We start from the raw sequence: 26,445 nt of genomic DNA on the forward strand, positions 1-26,445 counted from the left end.
CTCCAAGGCCCGAGCAAAGTGCAGCTCTCCAGGTGCACGTCGCTTATGTACAGTTGTGAAACACTTGCAATCACGCTAATGTGCCCGGATGATTCAGTGTGGGGGGATGATTCCGGTGAGCAGGGCTTATAATGAGATGCTAAATTATTGAAATTAGGTTCTCGTTGTGCGGCAGTAGGAAATGGCCCGCCATTGACAGGTGGGGCGGACAATCGCAAACTGGTTTTACAGCAACGTGAAATCGATTTTTGTGATCTCCCAATATTTTCCATTCCCGCCCACTATGACACCCGTCCCAAATGGGAGCAGACAATTCCGCACCTAGACACAATTTTAAAAATACAAGATGTTTAAAATGATAAGTGTAGGAATGATCCCGCCAAAGAATTAGAATTCAACACCAATTGAAATAATATTCAACTACTTTAAAAATTCAATAGTAATTGAGATAATATTAAACTGTTTTAAGAAGCGCTCCAATGAAGACCATGCATCTCTAGCTCTTTGTTCTCAGGATGTTGGCAAAGGTGGCAACTGCTTTCTTTTTATTTCCATCTTCAGTTGTTGTGGGAAAATGGCCGTTGACCTTCTTCTTGAATCACTGCAGTCCTTGTCCTAATTGTGCTTCTCTGTAATATTTTTGTCACCTCTCCTACTGGCATTTAGCATTCACTCATTTTTTTAATGTTCCCTCTAAAGAATCTTAGAATGCACTCATTACAGGCACCATATGCCATATATACTCACTGTGAAACTGGCTCTCATGTAAAAGCCGGCCCCAAGACTTTTGGCCCAAAAAACCATAGTTTTTCTTATACCTTGTGTAATAGTCAACCCTAGTTTTTAAGGGATCAAACCACATTGTTATTATTAATTACTTACCAATAATTGCCCTGGTTCATTAATTTAATGGAACCTTTAGATTTCCCCTCCACCAATTCTAATAGCAGTCTCCCAACCAACCAACAATTCATAGTGCACCACATGATCTATCACAATGCATTCGAGAAAGAATAACAAGAATGCAGTTCAATTTAAACTTGAGATAAAAGTGGCAGAATGGGTTAACGAGCATTGGCAAAATGATCATAGCTAATGATCATACCTGCCTACCTATACCCTCAGAGAAGCATAGAAAGATGGTATTTCAGAATTCAAGACCTGTGCCAGGTGGTGCACAAGATTCATGAAAAGGTGAAATTTTGTACTCCATCAGAAAACAAAAATTTCACAACATCTGCCACCTGAGCCTGAGGATAAAATCATCAAATTCCATTGTTTTGTCATCTGACATTGAGAGGAGAATGTGTAATGATTGACCTGCATTGGAAATATGGATGAACTTCGACATGGCAATAAATAAGACCATTACCAAGATTGGTGAATAAAAAGTCATTGTAAAGACGGCTGGCCACGAGAAGATGCGATTCATAGTGGTTCCACCTTGTATGGCAGATAGTACAAAATTGAAGCCGATGGTGGTACTCAAGTGCAAAGCTCTCCCCTAAGAGAAATTTCAAAAATATGTTGCCATCCATGTTCACAAGGAAGGCTGAATGGATGAAGGCAGTTGCAAGAAATTGATCAAAGAAATGTGGAATTTGAGCAAAGGGGGTCTCGGCTAAGATAAACATTTGCTCATCTGGGACATGTTCAAATCCCATCTTGTTGATGATGGAGTCTGTGATGTGAAGTTAAGCAACACCGATGTGGCAGTTATTCCCAGTGATCTTTTGAGTGTTGTTCATCCCTTGAATGTGTATATAAATAAACCTCTCAAGAACAGTATCTAAAAGATGTGGAACAATAGGATATTGGAAGGCAAAGAAACATTCACTAAAGACAAAAATATGCAAACACCGTCACTAGCAACATTGTGCCAATGGGTCATTGAAATGTGGAATGAACTTGATCCCAATATTGTCAAAATTTCATTTCTAAAATGTGGAATATCCAATGCACTCGATGGTATGATTACTCATGGAATGCCGAAGTTACCGGTACTACCAATAATGATGATGATGAAGATGAGGATTATACATATGATAATACTATATAACCAGGCTATTGGGATGAATTATTTGGAGTGATTTCAAAGGGCTTCAATGTGGGGTGTTGTAGTTAATTTGTGAATGAAATGTATATAGCTTGTAATGTTATCAAATAAATAAATGTTAGAGAATTACAGGGTACAGTGTCTCAAATCCAGCTTTTCGAAAACCGGAGTGGTCTGAAAACTGGACATTTTTATAAGCTGCCATGCATCAAATGAGCAAAATAACTTACCGGGACAATTCAGCTAGGTGCTGCATTGGTGTGATGGGATGCCAGACTAGTTATCGGCTTCACTTGCCGGTCTTCTCCCATGCTCCAAGTGATCCGAGCGCCCCTTGACCCCACCGATTCGAAGCCTGGAATTCAGCCTCACTTACCTTATTATTTAACTTTTTTTCAAATATTATTTCTTAACCATTATTTTTTTTTAAACTTTAATAAAATGAAACGTATTCATTTGATTTCATGTGTCTCCTAATAATTGAATTAAGGTTCCAATTTTATTTTCTCTGAAAATGGGCAAGATCTGAAATCTGGCACAGACTCAGTCGAAGATTGCCAGTTTTGAGAAACGGTACCTGTAATATGAATTCTTAAGTGTTGTTCATTTTTACTTTATTCTACTGTGATGGTCTTTTTTGGACCCAAATCAAGCATGCATGTCAATCCCTCAAAAGCATTCCCCATGTAAAAGTTGACCCATATGTCTCTTGGCCTGAAAAATTGGTCTAAAAAATTTGACTTCTCCATGAGTATATACAGTAGATGCAAGTTCCTGTTGATAAATCTGCAAAATGTTTATTGGCAGCTTGGATGAAGCCAGTTGCATAAATTTCAAGCCCATGGTTGCTTTGTCAACCACTGTCACTACCATCCCTGTAGTGAAGCTAGGTGGAAGGCCAGATTCTAAGAGAAAGTGCAACTCTGTCATGTCCTACTAGGAATGGACAGCCTACAAAGGCAGTTCTTCCCTCCAGCATGCCTGATCACTGTGCTTCAGATTTGTGGGTAAAGTTGGGTATGGGCAGTCAACCTCTGACCTGCCCCACACCCTTCCTCAAATGTCTTCCTCATCCTCCGACAAACTAAAAAAGGAATCTCCATTCGAATGTCCATTTGCAATCTTATAACCATAGCAATGTATGTGCCACTTACAGATATTTCAGCAAAGCCATTAAAATGATCAGACAAATAGCACTTAAAATAACAACTATGAAAAATTTAAGGATAGATTTCATCCTTTTAGATTCTACTACAAAAATAGTGCGTGCTCTTTAAGATGTTGTCAGCCCAGACCATACCTTTCCCAAGGCTCATATTATACAGCTGAATTCAAATCACATTGCATGCTGTTGAGAAAGCTGAGAAATAGTGTTCAGAAGCAAATTACAAGATTTTATAATATTCAACTTGCTCCTTGTTGGTGAGAGCTCTTAAAATCCATCCTGAGATCCAAGAAGCAGTTTATGCATGGCCCACAATGGGCAACATGTAGTATAAGGGTCTGGCACAAAAAGGGTTAATGTGGGACTGAGTCTGATTATTATTAGTATTTGTCTGATTATTTTAATGGCTTTGCTGAAATGTCTGCAAGCGGCAGATACATTGCTATGGTTATAAGATTGCAAATGGATATTCAAATGGTGATTCCTTTTTTAGTTTGTTGGAGGATGAGGAAGACATTTGAGGAAGGGTGTGGAGCAGGTCAGAGGTTGACTGCCCATACCCAACTTTACCCACAAAACTGAAGCATAGTGATCTGTACTGCCCTCATAGTGATGTAAGAGACCTGATCCTGACCCAGGTTCAGATATGGAAGGGTTATATGGCCTCCAGACCGCCTGAACCTTTGAATTCAAGGTCTTGTAAGGGGAGATGGGGTAGTGATAATGTATTAATGACAATGTAAACGTATGATAGTAATAACAATGGGTAAGACATAGGGTAAACTATAATCACTTAAAATTGTTGTGGTACAAAGATGGGACCACTCAAGTTTGTGAGTTCCAGTAAGCAAGGTCTTTATTCAAGCATATGCTAGAGAGATCAGCCCTGGTTGCTTTTCAAAGGATCTCTGACAATACAAAGCCTGTGATACAATTTTGCAGCTCTTGGTTCTCACATAGAAAAACATTGTTTGTTACAACCCCCCTCGCTCATCATCAGCAATGTCTTACACATAAACACTTAATCAAAAGTGGGGGTTCTTCATCTGCAGATGTTCCCTGTTATCTCAACAGTTTCGGCATTTTGCCTCAGCAGGGATGCAGTCAAGTCTGGGGCTTAATGACCTCCTGTCTGTTTCTTTATCTCCTTAACACTTTGTTTACCCTTACTGTGAAGGCCATTTGATTCATTCTTAGCTGGTTCTCACAATGTTGACTATATTTCCCATCATCCCTAGAAAGAGCTCTCATGGCTGTGCTAGTCTACTTTAAAGCTGTTAATATTCTAATTACATTTTCCTTTTTTTTAAAGCTGTTAGTGCACATCTTAATATCAGTTTTAATATCTATTTATTTAATATCTACTTCAAAACATATTGGATAAAGACTTGGGGGAGGTGCAGTATATGGGTCTGGCACATTTAGGGTTAATGTGGGACTGAGTACAGAACCGCCCACATAGTGATGTAAGACAGCACATGACCCAGACCCAGATTCAGTCGAGTGTCAGACAGAGCTGTACGTACCAACTAGCACTGAGACAGCTCCTAGCTTGTACCCTTTACAGTATATTTGTAAATAGTTCTAGGGGTCAATAAGGATGTACAATTAACCTATATATGACTACAAAGACTTCTTTAGACCCACCAAACTATAATCAACACTGTACAACATGGCAGCAACTTGTGGAAAAACCCAGAGCCTCACAAAAAATGAAGAGAAAAACTAAAATACTGACTGAGAAAAAATTCAACAAAACAGTCTGGCCTGAAAAGAAACTCCAGAAGCACAGGTGCAGAAGAAAAATCACCAATAAAAAGCTCCAAAGAAAGGCTTGGAAGCTGAAGAGATTTAAAATCCTTTACTGCAGCAGAAGATTCCATTGCAGCTCTTTGGAATTCAAGCCCCACATCCCAGAATGCAGAGTCAGCAGGGTGAGCTGAATCTTATAAAATTCCAGGCTAAAGCAAGCCCTGAGAAATCTCTAAATCTTTAAATAATTCGGAGTCAGAAGTGTAGTTTGAAAAATCCCAAACCTTAAGGTGGTGTGGCATCTGAACTCGCTCTGAAATGGAAAATTAATTAAATAATCCGGGAGAATCACAATTTCTAAACTCAGCTGAGAGCAAGCAAAACCCAAGACTCAGCAAATTTGCAACTTTAAAGTAAAACACTGAGCAAGAGACCTCTGCAGGCAGCCATTCCAGACAGCCATTGTAAAAGAATGTTTTCAAGCTGAGCACAATCGCCATTGTAGCAAAGCATGCCAAATCTGGCAAGCGCAGAAAATCCTTTTATCTCCAAAAGAAGGATGATGGAATCTTGAAATTCTGAAAGCTCTTAAAGCACAACCTACACATTTAAAAAAATTGACTATGGATCAGAATTCCAGACTTGCAAATCAGCTCAGACTTATCCAAAGGCTAAACTTAATAGGCAATTTGACATCCTGAGAAAATAATTTTGCAACTATCGGAACACATCAAGTCTTAGTAGAAATTCAGAAAAAGTCCGGAGTAATACCTTTTTACACTGGTTTGGTAAACTTGCGGAAAAAGTAATCCTAATACAAGGCATTGATAAATCCTCAACCAGTTTCAATGAACTATTAAAAGCATTTGATGAATATTTTAACCTTCAAGTTGTGGAGCGCACAGAGCTTGAAAGGAGGCATAGAAACCGTGCTCCCCCCAGCTCCCCAGTAAAGCTACGAAAGGGTAAAATACATAACCCAAGTACACCACAAGAGGGTGCCAGAGAGGCCAGGAACTTTCCAGGCGTCCCAAAGGTATATATTTTTGGAGATCCGGACACATTTCTCAAAGTGCAATGTGGCAGTGCGGAGCAATCAGCTGGCAGTGAAGGACAAAGACAAAGCTCGACTGCAGGCAGAGCAAGAAAAGGCAGAAGCAAAATAAGAAAATGTTTGTGTCAAAGCTAAACTGGAAGATTTGAAATGTAAGATTCAAGCTGAATAGATACCTTTGAAAATGTACAATAAACTAAAGTCTTCAACAAACCAAACTGTTCAAACAAATTTCTGAGGTGTCACAAAGGTACCAGGAAGAAATAACGACACTGAATTCTATTATTCATAAATCAAAACTGGAGTTGGGATCATTCAACCGGAAGTACAGCCAGAAACAACAGCAGGCAGAAAATGCACTCAAAGAAGTTACGGCATGGAAAGGCTCTTTGAGGAACCAATATGTGCCACTGGGAAAACATGAGCAGTTAAAAAAAGGAAGTAAAATACTACTTCAGAAAAAGCTGCATTGGAACTATCAGTAGTATCAAAGCAATGAACTGAAGGATGCTTTAGTGACTGGAAGCCAGTGTCCAGTGGCATACCACAAGGATCTGTGCTCGGTCCCCTATTATTTGTCATTTATATAAACGACATAGATGACTATGTGGGGGGTAGGATTAGTAAACTTGCGGATGACACAAAGATTGGCCGGGTGGTTAACAGTGAGGCTGAGTGTCTTGGGCTACAGGAAGATATAGACGGGATGGTCAAATGGGCAGATAAGTGGCAGATGGAATTTAACCCTGAAAAGTATGAGGTGATACACTTTGGAAGGAGTAATTTGACAAGGAAGTATTCAATGAACGGCATGGCACTGGGATGTTCTGAGGAACAAAATGACCTTGGCGTGTGTGTCCATAGATCTCTGAAGGCGGAGGGGCATGTTAGTGGGGTGGTGGAAAAGGCATATGGGACACTTGCCTTTATCAATCGAGGCATAGATTACAAAAGTAGGGAGGTCATGTTGGAGTTGTATAGAACCTTGGTGAGGCCACAGGTGGAGAACTGTGTGCAGTTCTGGCCGCCACATTATAGGAAGGATGTGATTGCACTGGAGGGGGTGCAGAGGAGATTCACCAGGATGTTGCCTGGGATGAAACATTTCAGTTATGAAGAGAGGTTGGATAGACTTGGGTTGTTTTCGTTGGAGCAGAGAAGACTGAGGGGCGACCTGATTGAGGTGTACAAGATTATGAGGGGCATGGTCAGGGTGGATAGGGAGCAGCTGTTCCCCTTAGTTGAAGGGTCAGTCACAAGGCGGCATAAGTTCAAGGTGAGGGGCAGGAGGTTTAGGGGGGATATGAGGAAAAACTTTTTTACCCAGAGGGTGGTGACGGTCTGGAATGCACTGACTGGGAGGGTAGTGGATGCGGGTTGCCTCACATCCTTTAAAAAGTACCCGGATGAGCACTTGGCACATCATAACATTCAAGGCTATGGGCCAAGTGCTGGTAAATGGGATTAGGTAGGTAGGTCAGGTGTTTCTCACGTGTCGGTGCAGACTTGATGGGCCGAAGGGCCTCTTCTGCACGTGATTCTGTGCTTCTGTGAAGTGCCAAGTGAGAAGGCAAAGCTGAACAGGAAAATAAACAGTTGAAAGATCAGCTAACTGACTTTCCAGGCCAAATTCAAAAACAGTATATAAACCTTCAGCTGCATGAATGAATAAAGACTACCTAGAATAGCAGAACAAATTTGACATGATTCTGTTAAATTATAAGAAAGCTCAAGACAATGTAATTGTGCATCGCAAAGAAAAACCTTTTAAAGGATCGTGCTACAAGGATCCCTCAGGTCAAAGTTTGTTCCACTGGAAAATTATGAAGCGAAGCAAAATGGATTTGATATCACTCTGTAGGAATTTGTGAACCAGCTGGCAGAGAAGGCTCGGGAATATTCTATATTCCAGGAAGAAGACAAGAGGTACAAGAAAGACAGTACAGAACTGAAGAAAATGGTTGAGCATTTGAAAGAAAACTTGGGAAAACATTACATCTCCAAAAATATATATGAATAGATGAAAATTAAGAACCTAGAATGGCAAGAACAAGTAGACCTTCTCACAAAAGAGCGTGAAGAGTTTCAGAAACAATTGGCAGAAGAGCAATCACAGAATGTGAGCTTGAAGGATAGTGCAAAGGAATTATGCTCTGCTAAAGAAAACCTGATCAGGTTGAGAACCAACTTCTGCTTACAACAGATGAGTTTGCAAAGGAAAAACAACTGATGAGAACACTGGAATGTAACTCACAGAAAGTACAACACTTTGAAAGAGAACTTGAAACACTTAAATCACAAACTTGTAGAAGTAAATTCAACAAAGATAGATCTTCAATTAAAACTTGATGAACTTCAAGCATCAGAAGTCTCTAGTAAGCATCATGCAAAATATCTGGAGCAACAGAAAGAATTGCTGATGCATCAGAACAGTTGCTTGAAAGCAGAATTAATGACCAAAACTGATGAACTCCTTGATCTTCAGTCCAATCTGAACAACATGAAGGTTGAGATATGCAATATGGAAGAACAATTCCAGACTTTGAAAACAGATAAGAAAAATTCTACAAAACAGCTTGATGATCTAATGAGTGAATTGAAAGTGTCCAAGGAGCAGTCAGTGACCATGGAAGGAAGATTCCAAACAGAGCTGAATACCCAGGTGAAGTCGTCAAACTTACATAAGAGTTCTATGGGTAACACTGAAACAAAGACAGCTCAACTTGCCAGACTGGATTCATAAACTCGCAAAACAACTGGAAAAGAAGAAAGTACCCAGAAGTTGGGGTAAAATTGTGAAACAAGTGGGAATGAAGGTTCCATTTCTGAAATGCAAACTCTCACATACTTCGCGACAACTCTGCTTCCACCATCTTTTCAGGGAGGGCATGACCCTCTTAGTGAAAAAAATTTCACCTCATCTCTGTTTTAATGGGCGACTTCTTATTTTTAAACAGTGACTCCTAGTTCTAGAGGAAGGCAAGAGGAAACATCTTCTCCACATCCACCCTGTCAAAGCTTCTCAGGATCTTATATGTATCAATCAAGTCGCCTCTTACTCTTCTAAACTCCAGCAGATACAAGCCTAGTCTGTCCAACATTTCCTCATAAAATAATCCACCCATTCCAGGTATTAGTCTGGTAAACCTTGTCTGAACTGCTTTCAACGCATTTACATCCTTCCTTAAATAAGGTAATCAAAACTGTACACAGTACTCCAAACGTGGTCTTGCTGGTGCCCTGTACAACTGAAGCATAACCTCCCTACTTTTGTATTCAATTCCCCTCCCAATAAATTATAACATTCTATTAGCTTTCCTAATTACTTGCTGTACTTGCATACTAGCCTTTTGTGAATCATGCACTAGGGACACCCAGATCCCTTTGCACCTCAGATATCAGCAATCTCTCACCATTTAGGTAATATGCTTCTTTCTTATTCTTCCTGCCAAAATGGACAATTTCACATTTTCACACATTATACTCTATCTGCCAGATCTTTGCCCACTCACTTAACCTATCTATATCTTTTTGTAGCCTCCTTATGCCCTCTTCACAACTTACTTTCTTACCTATCTTTGTGTCATCAGCAAATTTGGCAACTATCCCTTCAATCCCTTCGTCCAAGTCATTTATATAAATTGTAAACAGTTGAGGTCCCAGCATTGATCCCTGTGGCACACCATGTGTTACATCTTACCAACCTGAAAAGGACCCATTTATGCCTACTCTCTGCTTCCTGTTAGCCAGCCAATCTTCTATCCGAGCCAATATATTACACCCTATACCAAGAGCTTTTATTCCCCAAAATAACTTATGATTTGGCACTTTATCAAATGCTTTCTGGAAATCTAAGTACAGTACATCCACTGGTTCCCCTTTATCCACAGCACATGTTACTTCCTCAAAGAACTCCAATAAGTTAGTTAAACACGATTTCCCTTTCGCAAAGCCATGTTGTATCTGCCTGATGACCTTGAGCTTATCAAAATGCCCTGCTATAACTTCTTTAATAATAGCTTCTAACATTTTCCCTAAGACAGATGTTAAGCTAACTGACCTGTAGTTTCCCATTTTCTGTCTCCCTCCCTTTTTGAATAATGGAGTTACATTTGCTATGTTCCAATCTAATGGCGCCTTCTCCAAATCTAGGGAGTTTCGGAAAATTAAAATCAATGCATCAACTATTTCACTAGACACTTCTTTTAAGACCCTAGGACCCGGGTATGTGTCAGCCCACAGCTCCAACAATTTACTCAGTACCACTTCTCTGGTGACTGTAATTTTCCTGACTTCCTCCCCCACTTCCATTTCCCGGTTTATAGCTGCTCCTGGGATGTTACTTGTATCCTCTATAGTGAAAACTGATGCAAAATACCTTTTCAATTCACCCGCCATCTCCTTATTTTCCATTATCAATTTTCCAGATTTGCTTTCTATAGGACCAACACTCACTTTGTTAGCTCATTTCTTTTTTAAATATTTATAAAAACTCTTACTATCTGTTTTTATATTTCTAGCTAGCTTTCTCTCATATCTAAGTTTTCCCTCCTTATTAGTCTTTTAGTCATCCTTTGCTGTTCCTTATATTCTGTCTAATCTTCTGGCCTTCCACCTATCTTTGCACAATTATATGCTTTTTCTTTAAGTTTGGTACTATCTTTAATCTTTCTAGTTAGCCACGGATTGTGAGTCCGTCCCTTGGACTTTTTCTTACTTGTTGGAATGTATCTATTCTGTACATTCTGAAATATCCCCTTAAATATTAGCCACTGCATCTCTACTTAATTTGCCAATTTACTTTCATCAGCTCAGCTTTCTTGCCCTCATAATTGACCTTATTTAAGTTTTAAAACTTAGTCTCAAACCCACTGCTCTCTCCCTCAAGCTGAATGTAAAATTCAATCATATTATGGTTGCTGCTACCTAGGGGTGCCTTCATTAATTACTCCAATCTCATTGTACAATACCAAGTCTAGTATAGCCTGCTCTTTGGTTGGCTCCAGAACAAGCCATTCTAAGAAACTACCCCGAAAACGTTCAATGTACTCCTCAGCTAGGCTATCTTTGGCTATATGACTTTTCCAGTCTATATATAAATTAAAATCTCCCATGATTATCAGTGTGCCTTTCTGACAAGGTCCAATTATTTCTTCCTTTATGCTCAACCCCAGCATGTGGCTACTGATAGGGAGCCTGTACATAACTCCCACAAATAACTTCTTGCTTTTACCATTTCTCATCTCTACCCAAACTGTTTCCACATCCTGGTTTACTGAACTTAGATCATCCCTCTCTATTGTGCTAATATCATCATTAACTAACAGAGCCACCCCTCCACCATTTCCTCACTTCCTGTCCTTCCTAAATATCCTGTACCCTTCAATATTCAGGTTCCAATCCATGTCCTCCTGCAGCCATGTCTCTGTAATGGCTATCAAATCATAATTATTTCTACATGCATTCTCAGTTCATCTGCTTTGTTTCTAATGCTATGTACATTCAGATACAGAGCTTTTAGTTTTACCTGGTTATTCTTTTTATAACCTCTAGTTTCATCTGTTGATTTACTGTTAGATTTGTACTCTCTGTCCCTTCCTGCCACGATCTGTTTCTCATTTCCCATAATAATACCTTTCTCTTCTGTCTTGGTCTCTGCTTTTTGATTTATTACCACATCTTCCCAAATTTGATCCCTTGCCCCTACTATTTAGTTTAAAACTTCTCTACTTTCCCAGTTATGTGGCTCACAAGAATACCAGTCCGAGCATGGTTCAAGTGTAGACCGTCCCAACAGTAGAGATCCCACTTTCCCCAGTACTAGTGCCAGTGCCCCACAAACTGGAACACACTTCTCCCGCACAAGTCTTTGAGCCACACATTCATCTCCCTAATCTGTTTTGTCCTATGCCAATTTTCACATGGTTCAAGTAATAATCCAGAGATTATGACCTTTGAGGTTCTGCTTCTTAATTTGGTGCCTGGGTCCTCATGTTGACTATGCAGAACCCCCTTTTTTGTCCTGCCTATGTCGTTGGTACCTACATGGACCGCAACAACTGGGTCCTCCCCCTCCCACCCAAGTTCCTCTCTAGCCCAGAGCAAATATCCCGAACCCTGGCATCAGGCAGGCAACACAGCCATCTTGACTCACACTCTTTGCTGCAGAGAACGGTGTCAACCACTCTGACGATACCGTCCCCTGCTACCACGACATTCCTTTTTGCTCCCCCCACTTGAATGGCTTCCTGTACCACAGTGCCACGGTCAGTCAGCTCATCCACCCTGCAGCCCCCAATCTCATCCAAACAAGCTGAAAAATCCTCAAACTTGTTAGACAATTACAAAGGCTCACACTCCTGTGCTCCTGCCCTCTGAGTCCCCATACCTGCCTCACTCGCAGTCACTCTCTCCTGTCTCTGACCAAATCAGAATACCCTGTCCTAAGAGGTATGACAGCCTCCTGGTACAACGAATCCAGGTAACTTTCCCCCTCCCTGATGCATCACAGTGTCTGTAGTTCAGCCTGCAGCTTATAAACCCTGAACTGAATCTATTCAAACTTCAAACGCTTACTGCAGACGTGTTTTCCCCGGATCAAACTGGCATCCAAAAGCTCCCACATCCTGCAGCTGTGACACATCACCTGTGCTGACATCCATAATGTGTTCTAATTAACTATTTAATTATTTTATTCAATTATGTATTTTGCTTTTTATATATTTTATTAACCTTACCACCAGTTGCCAGACTATTTTGAATATTAGGAATAGAATAAACCCGAGTGACTTAACAGATACTCACCAAATAACTAACTTCTTCTCCTGTAGCAGAATACGACCACTTCCTCAAGGCTGAGAAAGTTAGAAAGCAGAAAGCAAGAGAGCACCTCTTTCCTTACTTTCCATGACTCCCTTAATTACCCAACTCCCAGTACTCTATTGTAAGTCGCACCTCTTGCAGTAAACTTACCTACAGCATCCCTTTCCCCCTTGCACCGAATTCCCACTTGAACCAAATTCCCAAATATACTCACTTAGTCTCTGTCTCACTCAGGCCAAACTATACCGAGATATAGAAGGGTGACATGGCCTCCAGACCTCCTGAACCTTTGAATTCAAGGACTGGAAGGGGGGGAGATGGGGTGTTAATAATATAGTAATAACAGTGTAAATGTTTGATAGTGATAACAATGTAAGACATAAAGTAAACTATAACCACTTAAAATATATCAATAAACACTTGGGGAAGGTGTAGTATAAGGGTCTGGCACATGTAGCATTGATGTAGGACTGAGTACAGTCATGCCCACACAGTGATCTAAGAGGGCACATGACCCAGACCCAGGTTCAGCCGTGTTGGACAGAGGTGTGTGTACCAGCAAGCATAGAGACAGATCCTAGCTTGTGCCTTTTACTGTATGTTTGTAAATAGTTCTAAGAGTCAATAAAGACTTATGTATGACTACGAAGACTTATTCAGACATACCAAACTGGAACCAACACCCTACACAATGACCTGCCAAGCCCATTGTCTGCCTGATTTTCCAACCCCCAACATACTCATTTCACTTCAGCAACACTGGCAATGGCAGCTGGAAAATGTTTCCCTAATGCGTCCAAAATGTAATCCAAGCACTTCCCTTAATCTTGTAAATGTGCCTTTCACCCTTGTTCCGGGATGATAAAGTCACTGTTGCATTGTGCATGTAAATAACTGGAGATAACACTTCTGCTCGTAAGTACTTACCTATGAAACGAGCCACAGCTGTTGCCTGCTTGGTACCATGGCAACAGATAATAGAAACCACAAATGCACTCACACACTGTTCATTTTATCTCAGTGTGATTTACTCACAAAATGACGAATATTTTAGTTAACACCAGGACTGAGTGTGATGCTTTCTCAATGTTGATACTTTATCTATTCTTCAGGCAAGCACCGAGGCTGAACCTTCAGCAATATGTAGCTAAATAAATAACCGCTTTCATATTAACCGCGTCAATGCTGAAGGATCCTAGGAATTTTTAAACTGTTCCTATCATGCAATTGCTGGAAGAAATGAAATCCTGTTATTCTCTATTGTGAGTATTTCTCAGATGAGTAATCACTGCTACAGAATCATAAAGTTTTGTATTTGAGTAAAGTAAACCGCCAAGAGTGAATTTTTACTTTTCCCATCATATGAACAAGGGGCAGACCTGTTGCTCGTCTTACACACTGCCCCACTTTTGTTACTCAAAGTCAGTTTTCTGGCAACCATTTTCTTTCAGCCATAAATGTGAAAATTCACTCCTAATTACAAGTAATGTTGAGTTGAATGGCCAGATAAGTGGGATTCAATATTCCCTCCCTCTGAGTCCTACTTTGAACTGAAGAAAGATATGCATTGCAAAAAGAGAGACAGAAGTAGAGTGATAAATGTCAATAGGAAAGAAATTGGAAGATTAGTAAAATATCAAAATATAATAAAATCTTAGGCTCATAAAATGGTTGCAGCACAGAAGGAGGCTATTCATTCCGTCATGTCTGTGCTGACTCTCTGGAGGAGCAATTCGCCTAGTTCCACTCCCCCACCTTGTCCCCGTAGCCCTGCACATTCTTCCTAATCAGATAACAATACATTTCCCCCTTTAATATTTCAATTGAACCTACCTCCACCATACTCTCAGGTAGTGCATTCCAGATCCCAACCACTTGCCACAAAAAAATGTTTCTCCTCATGATCAGGTTGCTTCTTTTGCCAATTGCCTTCAATCTGTGCCCTCTGGTGTTTAATCCTTCCATAAATGGGAACAGTTTCTCTCTATCTACTCTGTCTAGACCCCTCATGATTTTGAATATCTCTATAAAATCTCCTCTCAACCTTCTCTTCTCCAAGGAAAACAGTCCCAATTTCTCCAATCTATCCTATAATGTCGTCACATCCTTCCTAAAGTGTGGTACCCCAGATCTGTACTCAATATTCCAGTCGAGGCCAAGCCAGTGCTTTATAACAGTTTAACATTTGTACTTGATGCCACTATTGATGAAGCCTAGGATGCTGTATGCTTTATTAGCTACTCTCTTAAATTGTCCTGCCACCTTCAATGATTTATGCACATATACACCAAGGTCCCCCTGTTCCTGCACCTCCTTCAGAATTGTACCTTTTATTTTATATTGTCTCTCCATGTTCCTTCTTCCAAAATGAATCAGTTCACAATTCTGTGCATTAAATTTCCAGCCCATTCCACCAACCTGTCTGTGTCCTTTTGAAGTTCTGCACTATTCTACTCACTGTTCACAATATTTCCAAGTTTGGGTTGTCTGAAAATTTTGAAATTGTGCCCCCTGCACCAAGGTCTAGGTCATTAATATATATCAGGAAAAGCAGGGGTCCAAACACTAACCCTTGGGGAACTCCACTATAAATCTTCCTCCAGTCTGAAAGAAAACCATTAACCATCTGTTTCCTGTCACTCAGCCAGTTTTGTATCCATTTTGCTCTTGTCCCTTTTATTCCATGAACTATAGCTTTGCACACAAGTCAAAAGTCATCAAATGTCTTTTGGAAGTCCATGAACACCACATCAACAGCATCACCCTCATCAACCCTCTCTGTTACCTCATCAAAAAACTCCAGCAAGTTAGTTAATTACAATTTGCCCTTAAATCTCTGCTGGCTTTCCTTAATTAACCCACATTTGCCCAAGTGGCTATTAATTTTGTCCAGAATTATCACCAAGGTTAAACTGACTGGCTGGATTTGTCAGACTTTTCTTTACACCCTTTTTTTTAACAAGGGTGTAACATTTGCAATTCTCCAGTCCTCTGTAGCTTTAATTGTAAGGTAGATGAAAAGGGTCATGTGAAGTGCCCTGCAGTCTGCCAGACACTAAAGCTGCGTAGTCTAATTGTTAGAGATTTGAGGAAGACTCCGTTTTATTGCGGGGGAGGTGCAAGGTATTTACACTTGGAGATAATGCCAGCAGGCACTTAGTACATCATGAATAGATCCTAAGGGGGCAATTTTATGGAGGCCACCAAAGTGGGAAACGTGGCATGTGTGGTGACTTAATTAGGCGGGATGTGAAATTTTGATTTCCCAATGCCGGTTTGAAGTGCAGAGATAAAATCAGCGGCGTGTTTGCAACCTGTCAAGCCTCACAGCGGCCTCTGGAAGGTTCATACCTGCAATGCATTTGCATGCCATGAATACTCATTAACATAAATTATTTTAAAATTACATCCTACCTTCGAGATAAAATCAGGGGCACACTTGAATCTCCTGGCAACTGGTTCATGTTTGCTTAAAGGTGGCGAGTAACAGTCTGCTTTAGTAACAGTGCACTTGTGTGTATGGTCAGCGGTGCTGTTTGTTTAACTCTGCAGCACAAGAGAGGGAAGCAGGAGAACAGCAGCTTGCACGAAGGCTCAGGACCAGCAAAGGTGCGTCAGTGATGGAGGGGGTGGTATAGTGTGGGGTCAGGGGCATGGAGGAGTGAAGTAGGAAGGGCATGGCATCCTAGGTGTGGTGGGAGGAGGTGGGGAGAGTGTGTTGGGAACAGTCAAGGTAAGAAAATGAGAGCCTGAAGAGTACTGCCAGTATTGTCCAAATGTGTGCTCATCTCAGGGTGTTGGCTGGCAGAGTCCTTAGAGGGCTTTGAGTTCACTTACAACATTTCAATCCATCCTTGAGAGTGATCTCAGACAATCTCCTTTACAATGCAGAGAAGGGAGGGACAGCTGAGCACATAAGTTCAGTCATGCCCCACAGAGTGGTAAGTACAACTCCAGGCACTAACATGAACATTCAATAAAGAATCAACAAAAACACAACATTGTTTCTTCCACAGTAGAGAAAATGTCCCTAACTCTCCTGTCACCATCAAGCTGTGTCAACCATGAACTCTCTGACTAAGCTAATCTAAACAAATATGACAATGCAAACATGAATAAAGTGAAAACAATATAATGTGAAATATTTACAGTAAAATTTAATTTTGAAAAACACTCATGACACCTTTATGCCCTCAAGTCTTCTGTTAATGGCAGTGGAGTTGGGCAGAAAGTTGTGGCCGTGATGCAGAGCCTCCCCATTTGGTCAGGAGGCTCTTTTATAGCCCACCCATAGCTGCAGCATTGTCAACTGATGGCAGGTTTCACCAATGAAAAGTTTCCCCTGCCGTGGAATCACACCTATCTCCCATGCATGCTGCCAGCACTTTAAATTTTAATTGTATTCACATAGAAAATGGGAGAAGGCAAGGGAGTTGAAGTGTTGCACACTTCCAGATATGCCATCGTGAACAGCTGGCACAGACAAAATTCCACCCTGCAGCCAGGATTTTCCAGCCCTGTCACGGACAGGACACACCGTGGGTGAAGCTGCGACCAGCCCGAAGTCCATTGAAATGCGGCGGGACCAGAAGATTGCGGCGGTGGGCAGGTGTGGAAAATCCCACTGTACGTCTTCCAAAGCCCCAGAAGATTGATATAGTTGACCTGTAAACTATCCCCTTACTTCTAAGATGAAAGGGGGGTTGGGATCAACTTAGATAAGAGTTTTCTACTTAGATAAAAAAGCTATTGTGTTTCCTGTTGCCATGGGGAAGAGGGTAGAGGAAGCCATTTTGATATCAGGTTTTCTCTATAACTCCATGATTATCACAAATAGGCTGGGTTGCAGTTGTGTCTTATGTGGTCTTCAGCAAAGTGAGTAGGGAGCAAGAAATTGAGTCAGCCAGGCCTGCAACTTAAGCAGAGAAAATTCTGACTGTATTGTTCATTCAGAATGCGAGTGAAAGTTTGTGCTCAGATTGAAAACTGGGTTTGTGAGGAGTTAAGGGAGGCTTGAAGACTTGCCTAGCTTGAAACTAGAGGAAGTAATCAACAGTGCAACCCCCAAAGTGGAAGATAATTCTGGGATTAGAGGTTACCTGGCTGGAAAAGATAAAAGGAAGCAACCCATTATAAGCGGGGGAGAACCTGTGAACTGTTTTCATTAAGAACTGTAATTCAGTAGAGAGTGCATTACATGATAATAAAAAGGAACCATTTATTTCTATAATTTAAAGTATAAGTTGTCTACATAAAGCAAAATAGTGTTCATCAGTAGTTCTTTTTTAGTCATTTGATACAGTAAAAGTTTTAAAACAAAGCTGCAACACTCACCAGCCAATCAATTTACGGTCTTCCTCTGATGTCACGGATTGGTTTCATTTTTCTTGCTTTTTTAAACTCGAGCACACAGCTGGCCCACTCCAACTCCCGATTCTCTCTCCAAATGATAGGCCCAGAGTCTGGCCTCACTTTATTCCCTCCCTGCAGGGAAGGCGATGGTGTAGTGGTATTTTCACTGGACTAGTAATCCAGAGACCCAGCGTAATGCTCTGGGGACAAGGGTTTGAATCCTGCCATAGCAGATGGTGGAATTTGAATTCAATAAAAATCAGGAAGTAGAAGTCCAATGATGACCATGAAACCATTGTCAATTGTTGTAAAAACCCATCTGCTTCATTAAAATCCTTTAGGGAAGGAAATCTGCTGTCCTTACCAGTTCTGCCCTACATGTGACTCCAGACCCACAGCAATGTGGTTGACTCTTAAATGCCCTCTGAACAAGGGCAATGAGGGATGGGTAATAAATGCTGGCCTAGCCAGTGACGCCCACATCCCATGAACAAATTTTTAAAAATGCTTCTGATTCATTCCAGGTCCACCATAGCTGCTGAATCTCTCCTCAGGAGCAAACAGAAATGTATTGCAAAATCACATCAGATTGAAAGGCTTTGAGCATAGAATTGACCATATAATTCTGCAGTACAGTTCTGCTAAAAATATTATGAATAAATTACCACCAGTTTATTTTATAAACCCTGCAACAAAGGTAGCTCCATATCCCAACAGACCTCTGAATGTGTGGAGAATTAAGTCATACCATGTTTTTCTACAACATTTTGAAACTCATCTTAAAAGTGGTAATCCCACAACCCTAGCGGAGCAGCTATACGCAAAGACAATGTAAATTGGAGCAAAGGCTATAGCATTGTAGCCATGCTTCACAAACCTAGGCTTAGCTCTCTACCTGGTGTGGGATCAGAAAATCATCCCTAAATTACAGCATAAGTATACAGGAAAAGTTAAACAACCACTTAGCCCTTCATGCACTCCATTCAGGGTTCATGAATGATTAATCAATGAAGGATTTCCGTTTACTTTATAGAGATATGTGGCCGATTTTCCCCTTTGAGATAGGAATTGCAAGGTGGGAGATGTCCTGCCTCCTGCCTGGCGGTACCTGCCCATGCAGCTTTCATGCTTGGGTGGCCGGGTTGGATTGGAGACAGGGCCACTGCCTCCCAAAGCAGGGCTGAGGTGGGAAAAGAGGCAGGCAAGTTCTGAGGCGGACAAGTTAGAATGTCCGCCTCCGCCTGCTGGGGCATCAGCCAAGTTCTGCACATGAGTGTTAGGCACCCTAGCTCTCACCTATCATCCTGACCCCCATGTTCCATTCATAACCCCATGCCCCCTTCGGGAAATAAGTCACAATTTTGGAGTTCCTGTCCACCAATCCACCTCTATTTACATCTGCCCACAGGTTATGTCCGCCCAAGCAATAATTGGAACCTTAAGGTCTTCAATTGGGGTGAGGGCGGGCAGGCCACCCTAGGCCACACCCACCCCAGGTAAAATTGTGGAAAGGCCAGGTTGGGCAGGAGTCCGCAAGAAGGCTATCTGGGGAACTTTACAGGTTTGCAGGTGAGGAGGAAGGGGGGACCGCTAAATTATGACCTATTCCCAGCTGCTGGCATTTTGACTGGTGGGGGCGGGATAATAGCACCCTCTGCAGCCACAATCGAGAGGAGCAAAGGGTTTGCTGCCTACATGTTAGGGATTTCTCAATGTGGCTACAAAGGAATTTGTAAAGAAAGGAGTTGGCCCAGTTGCCATTGTCCATGTCAGGAGCAATGACATAGGAAGGAGAAAGGAGGAGTCCTACTGAGGGAGTTTCAGGAGTTAGAAGCTAAATTAAAAAGCTGAACTTCAAGGTTCACAATCTCAGGGTTTTTACCTGAGATACATGTTAACTGGCATAGGAACAAACTGATCAGGAAGGTGAACAAATGGCTAAAGGAGCAGTATGGGAAGGAAAAGTTCCATTTTATGGGACTGTGGCACGAGCACTTGGAAGAGAGCTGTAGAACAGAGGCAGGCTGAACCGGAAATGGGTTGGGATCAATGTCATAGTGAAAAGGATGAATAAGGTGTTTAAAAGGACTTCAATAAATGGGAGGGGAGGGTGGTCAGAAACTGTAATAAAGGTAGGATTTGCGGGTCCCACCAGTGGTGGGCAGGCAGGTCCGGAAAATGCGGAGGAAGCCAAAAAGTCTGTTTTCCACCAGTGTAAAAACAGACGCATTTGTCTGCTCCCAACTTTAATGGCAGCTCAGGCATCCCACCACACCATGTCAGGAACGACATTTGCATGGATTTGAATATCATGAATGCTCATTGTGAATCTAGCTCGCCAGAATCACACCCCCACTCCTGAACAAAAGCCCACGCTGGCATCTAATTCATGATCAGATACAAGTGAGGTGCACCTGGCTACCTCCACTCCACTCGTGACTTCAAAATATGGGCGCCTACCTTTCATTGTGCTGCACTCACAGCTGCTCTGGCTCCAAGCCAGGCTGTGCAGGCAAGACCAACAGGAGTTCAAGGTGGGGTTCAGAGGCAAGGTTCTCCATTCCACACCAGCGGTAAGGCAGGGGGAGGGTGGAAGTGGCTGGAGGTCAAAGGCTTGACTGAGAGGGGGTGGGTGTCACACAAGACAGAGGTAAGGGGAGGAGCTGGAGGGTAAAGGCTTGACTTGGAGGGGCAAAAGAATGGGGAAGGGTGCACACAGACAGATGACTTGGGGGTGGGGAAGACTGGGGAAGTTTACACATGGACGTATGACTCGGTGGGGTGAAGACTTGGGAAGGGTATAAACACACACACACACACACACACACACACAGACACACATGATTGGGGGGTGAAGACTATGGAAGGGTGCACATTGACACATGACTGGCAGGTGGGGGCGGGCAGGGGTAGGTGGGTGCTGTGAAACGCACTCGGGGCCAGAATTGAAACTGTGCAGAAATTCAAATGCTAGTTGGTGCCAGAATGGAAAGACAGTTCTGTGGCAAAACAAACAATTTAGATGGCCAAGCTTAGAAAGACTGACCTTGTCCCAGTCCAGGAAGGGAGAGGGCCTGTCAGTCCTGTATCAGTGGTATCCAGCATGGGGTGCGCAGGGCAAGGTGACCCCCTCACACACATCGGTCCTGGGAGTTTCTGGCTCCATACTGGGCGGCAGATGGCACAGTCACAGTCAGCCTATAGATGGGAAAGAAATAGTATAGGGCACTCACTTGTCTGACGGGATGGGGGGTGGGGTGGCCTCTGTATGTGACTGTGCAGTAGGCTTCAAGATGGGGAGGCGTCAGTCAACATGGGCATAAGGATATCAAAGGCTTCAGGGGATTGGACAGAGATATCAATGACTATGATAATTGGTTCAAGGATTAGAGGGGGAGGAAGGAGAGTGATTAGACGGAGGGAAGACTGAGAATTATGCTCCACCAGGATGATGGGAGGCGTTTCCACAGTCACAGAGGGGGGATCGAAGCTGGTCTGGAAGTAGAACCTCAGCAGCACCATTTTCCAACCTGAATCTATTGCGCAGTTAAAAAAGGAAATATGAAAAAGTCCACAGGGGAGGACTCTCAGGGCTTATGGGAGGAGTGAACCACTGTACTGTGGGCCGGTTGCAGGGGCACCTTCCTAAATTCCAAATTTCCAAATGAAGACCAAGGCACAGCCGAGACATGTTAGGATCATTCCAAATCCAGCTGAGGGAATCTGGAGCCCTAACTGTTATAGTGCTCTCATACGAGAGTAATTTATAATCGGGCCATTAAACGATCCCCTTGCCAAAACCTTTTGTCCCACTCTTGGCAAATCCCCATTTTAAGAAGGCACCAATAGACAAGGGGGCAATGGGACAAAATGCAGATGCCAATTGAGCATAACACTTTAAACCATGTAGCTGGCAGGTTTAGAGATGGCCCCTCCCCCTTAAAATATTCTCATTCCCTCACTAGACGTTTGGGCTGCTGTGTAAACCAGAGGATGCAGTCTCAGGGTGCCCTGCCTGAGGCTTATAGCGCCTGGTAGAATTCTTGCAGATCCATGTGCCTGTCCAAAGTACTGTCATTGCAGTAGCATCTGTTAAGCGGGGGATGGTGGTGGTAGCACTGCCAAGGGACTAAGTGGGGATGTAGTGGCTGGAATTGAAGTAGTTCATTGGCACCACAGTCACTCTTTAGTCAGCAACAGGAAGGTGCTCTTTGGAGGCTAATGCTCACTCATGTTTCTGTCCAATGTTCCTGCAAAGACATTTATGAGGGAAAGATGGATGGTCCAGTTAACATGGCGTTCATCCAGGCAACAGCAAAGGTGGAGAAGAAGTACATATCTGCACCATGCTGGACAAAGGGAAGAGGCTCACCTTGAATGGGCAAGGGGCAGTGGGACCCCTTCAGATCCCGAAAGCTGAGGCTCACAGAGCCTTTGAGCGTAGGCCTCTGGCCAGTCCAAGGGTTTATAGAAGATGCTTCTCATACCTCCAGAAGAGCAAAAGACAGTGCCATTGTCACCTCTACATGTCGCGGGATCTGGTGACTTACATCTGCCACATTCTCCAGGAGGAGTTGAAGCCGCAGGGACTTTTTTTTAATTCAGTCACAGGATGTGGGCTTCACTGGCTGGGCCAGTATTTATTGCCTGTCCCTAGTTGCCCATGAGAATGTGGTGGTTAGCTGCCTTCTTGAACCATTGCAGTCCATGTGGAATAGTAGGTACACCCACAGCGCTACTCGGAAGGGAGCTCCAGGATTTTGGCCCAGCGACAGTGAAGGAATGGCAATATATTCCTGAGTCAGGATGGTGAGTGACTTGGAGGGGAACTTCCAGGTGGTGGTGTTCCCATCCATCTGCTGCCCTTACCCTTCTAGATGGTAGTGGTCGTGAGTTTGGAAGATGTTATCTAAGGAGCTTTGGTGAATTCTTGCATTGGATCTTGTAGATGGTACACACTGCTGCTACTGTGTGTCAGTGGTGGAGGGAGTGAATGTTTGTGGATGTGGTGCCAATCAAGTGGACTGCTTTGTCCTGGGTGATGTCAAGCTTCTTGAGTGTTGTGGGAGCTGCATTCATCCAGGCAAGTGGGGAGTATTCCATCTCACTCCTGACTTGCGCTTTGTAGATGGTGAACAGGCTTCGGGGAGTCAGGAGGTGGGTTACTCTTCACAGGATTCCTAGTCTCTGACCTGCTCTTGTAGCCATAGTATTTATATGGCTAGTCCAGTTCAGTTTCTGGTCAATGGTAACCCCCAAGATGTTGATAGTGGGAGAACTCAGTGATGGTAAAGCCATTGAACATAAGGGGCAATGGTTGGATTCTCTCTTGTTGGAGATGATCACTGCCTGGCACTTGTGTGGCGCGAATATTACTTGCCACTTTTCAGCCCAAGCCTGGATACTGTCCAGGTCTTGCTGCATTTGGACATGGACTGCTTCAGTATCTGAGAAGTCGCAAATGGTGCTGAACATTGTGCAATCATCAGCGAACATCCTCACTTCTGACCTTATGATGGAGGGAAGGTCATTGATGAAGCAGCTGGAGATGGTTGGGCCTAGGACACTATCCTGAGGAATCCCTACAGTCATGTCCTGGAACTGAGATGACTGACATCCATAAACCACACCCATTTGTGCTGGGTATGACTCCAACCAGCAGAGAGTTTTCCCCCTGATTCCCATTGACTCCAGTTTTGTTACGGCTCCTTGATGCCACACTCGGTTAAACATGACCTTGATGCCAAGGGCCTGGGGGGGCTATCCATGCCAGTGGCTCCCAAAGTCACTACCGCTCTGAACTTCTTCATGAGTGGTTCCTTCCAGGGCTCCACCTGGGACATCTGCAGGATTTCTCAAGCTTCTACTCACAAGTGCATATAGGAACTGATGGACACCCTTTACCAAGGCCCACAATTACATGCAATTCTCTCGAGATGAAGTAAGCCAAGCTGCCAGAGCACTGGGTTTTGCAGCTTTTTGCAATTCCAATGTCTGGGTAGGTCAGGTGGCATTCTCCAGTACACTCCCCAAAGTGTTTCTCACATCATTGTGGCTTGCTGCACCCTACACAACCTGGCACTGCAAAGGGGGGATTTCTTACTAGATGCCGAGTTGGAGGAGCTGCACATGTCCTCCCATGATGAGGATGTCAAGAGGCCTGAGGACGACAAGGGCGAGGAAGCTGAGGGTGCAGAGGAAGATGCCATTCCTGGCCAGATGAGGCAGGCGTGCATGTGCAATGCTAACAGCCACCAGGTTCCCAGAGGATGATGACATTGAGCTGTGACGATCCTCTTTGACCTGTGTCCTTCATGCTGGGTCCACCTTATCACCTTTGTTGCTCTCCTCCTCATCTCAATGATCCACTTCAATCTCTGGATGAATACTTACACTCTTTTGTCACTATGTCCTCATCCTGGGAAGGTCAGGCAGCCTTGGGAGCATGTGGCCTTTCTGTAATGTGATCATATCTACAACAGGGCATTTCATCAGCACACCTTAGATGGTGCAGCCTCTTCTAGCACTCTGCCAATGTTCCATTAGTTATGGCAGCCTACAAGAGACAAGAGCAGCACTGCACTCATGGCAGTATGCCAACATTATGACAAGGTGTCTCACGGAGATCCATCTCCGATTAGTGCACATCGCCTTCACGTGTGAGTTCGATTGTGATAGCACAATGCGCATTTTTGGGCTCAGCCAACCAATCAGGCAAGACAAGTGTGGATGCCTCCTTATCATACTCAGTCCTAGTCATCACATACACCCTCAGGACACAGTCATCCGTTGCTCTCAGTGAAGGAGGTGGGGCTGCTGTTCACCTTATCTTTCAATTGGACACTTCATGAGCACTATATTCTGATACCTGTGTGCCACTCTGGAACATGCCTTTGTCTCAACTCTCCAATCTTCTCCTATTGCCCAGTCTTGGCCTTTGTGCACCCAGAAAGGCAGACACACCAAGTAGCCTTCAAGGTTCCAAATCATACATAATAAAGGGCACACATCAGCTGCTATCCATCCTCACTCATACCCATTTCACAGCTACTTATTTTCATCCCTGCAGTCTGACGAACGCACACAATGATGCGATTGTTCGTTCCACATGATCACTCGGAATGAGTATCTGGGAGCTCGCAAAGGGTTTATATCACGAGACACGCCCCAGAACTTGTGACCCTGTGTTGCATCCGCCCATGACCACGGTAGCCATTTGGGGAAAAAGCACACAACTCTTAGGTCACAAACTTTTAAACATGTAGCAGGAAATGCCAGGACAGAAATGTGTCGGTGTCATTCTCAGCTCAGAAACGTGGTGGTGGGAAGGTGGGCACTAATATTGGGTGCTGTCGACATTTCCATGAGGATGTTAGAGATCACTGCAGACAAGCATGAGTGCATAAGAGTGCAGAGTATGGGCTCATAGATGGACCACACTCAAGGCTAACAGATAGTACATGGAGGTCAATAAGAGATGGCCCATCTCCATGCACATCTACATTTCATCTCCAAGCAAACACCCTGACTGTTCTATAATGTAGCCTTTATCTTACACCATCATGACTGAAGATCACATTAACCTCTAAAGCAGGTCTCAGAGATGCTTACACTGCTCTGATGTTGGCACTGAGCAGAGAACGAACAGACACTGTCATGAGAGGTTCTACACAACATCAAGCTGAGGTACATGATGGGACATCTGCGAGAAGGGATGTAGGAGGGGAAATGCTTGAAACTTGATTGGCCATGAAACATTTCATCATACAGAAGAGGCATATACACCAGGAGAAGTTGAATGGGTGCAAATCTATTTATATTTTTCGACATAATATACAGATTATGAAAACCCATGCAACCTTTGTGCTCCTAGTATCTCTTAATCTACCTATCCCTACTGCTATGTCTTGGTGCATCTCCCACATCCACAGCTGAGGTAGAGGTAGCCTGCTTACTGCAACGCCCTGTTGTCTGAGATGCCTTTGGCAGGCGTCCTCTGGAAGGCCGAGACCTGGAGGGTCCTGACCTGTATTGGGCCTCCTGCTGTGAGGCAGGTGCACCCTCCTTGGCATATGGAAATGCACATAATGTGGATCAACTGGGCACGCTCAGAGTCGCCAGGGTGGATATCCCCAGGGTGTCCTCACCCTCTGGGTGCTTGAGGGCCCTTGGCTGACTCTTTCAGGAGAAGGTGTACCTGGAGTGAGGTTGAGGTGTCCTATCTGCCTCTCACTTAGCTGCTGA

This window comes from Cetorhinus maximus, chromosome 3 (assembly GCF_964194155.1).
Source record: "Cetorhinus maximus chromosome 3, sCetMax3.hap1.1, whole genome shotgun sequence".
Taxonomy (NCBI): Eukaryota; Metazoa; Chordata; class Chondrichthyes; order Lamniformes; family Cetorhinidae; genus Cetorhinus; species Cetorhinus maximus.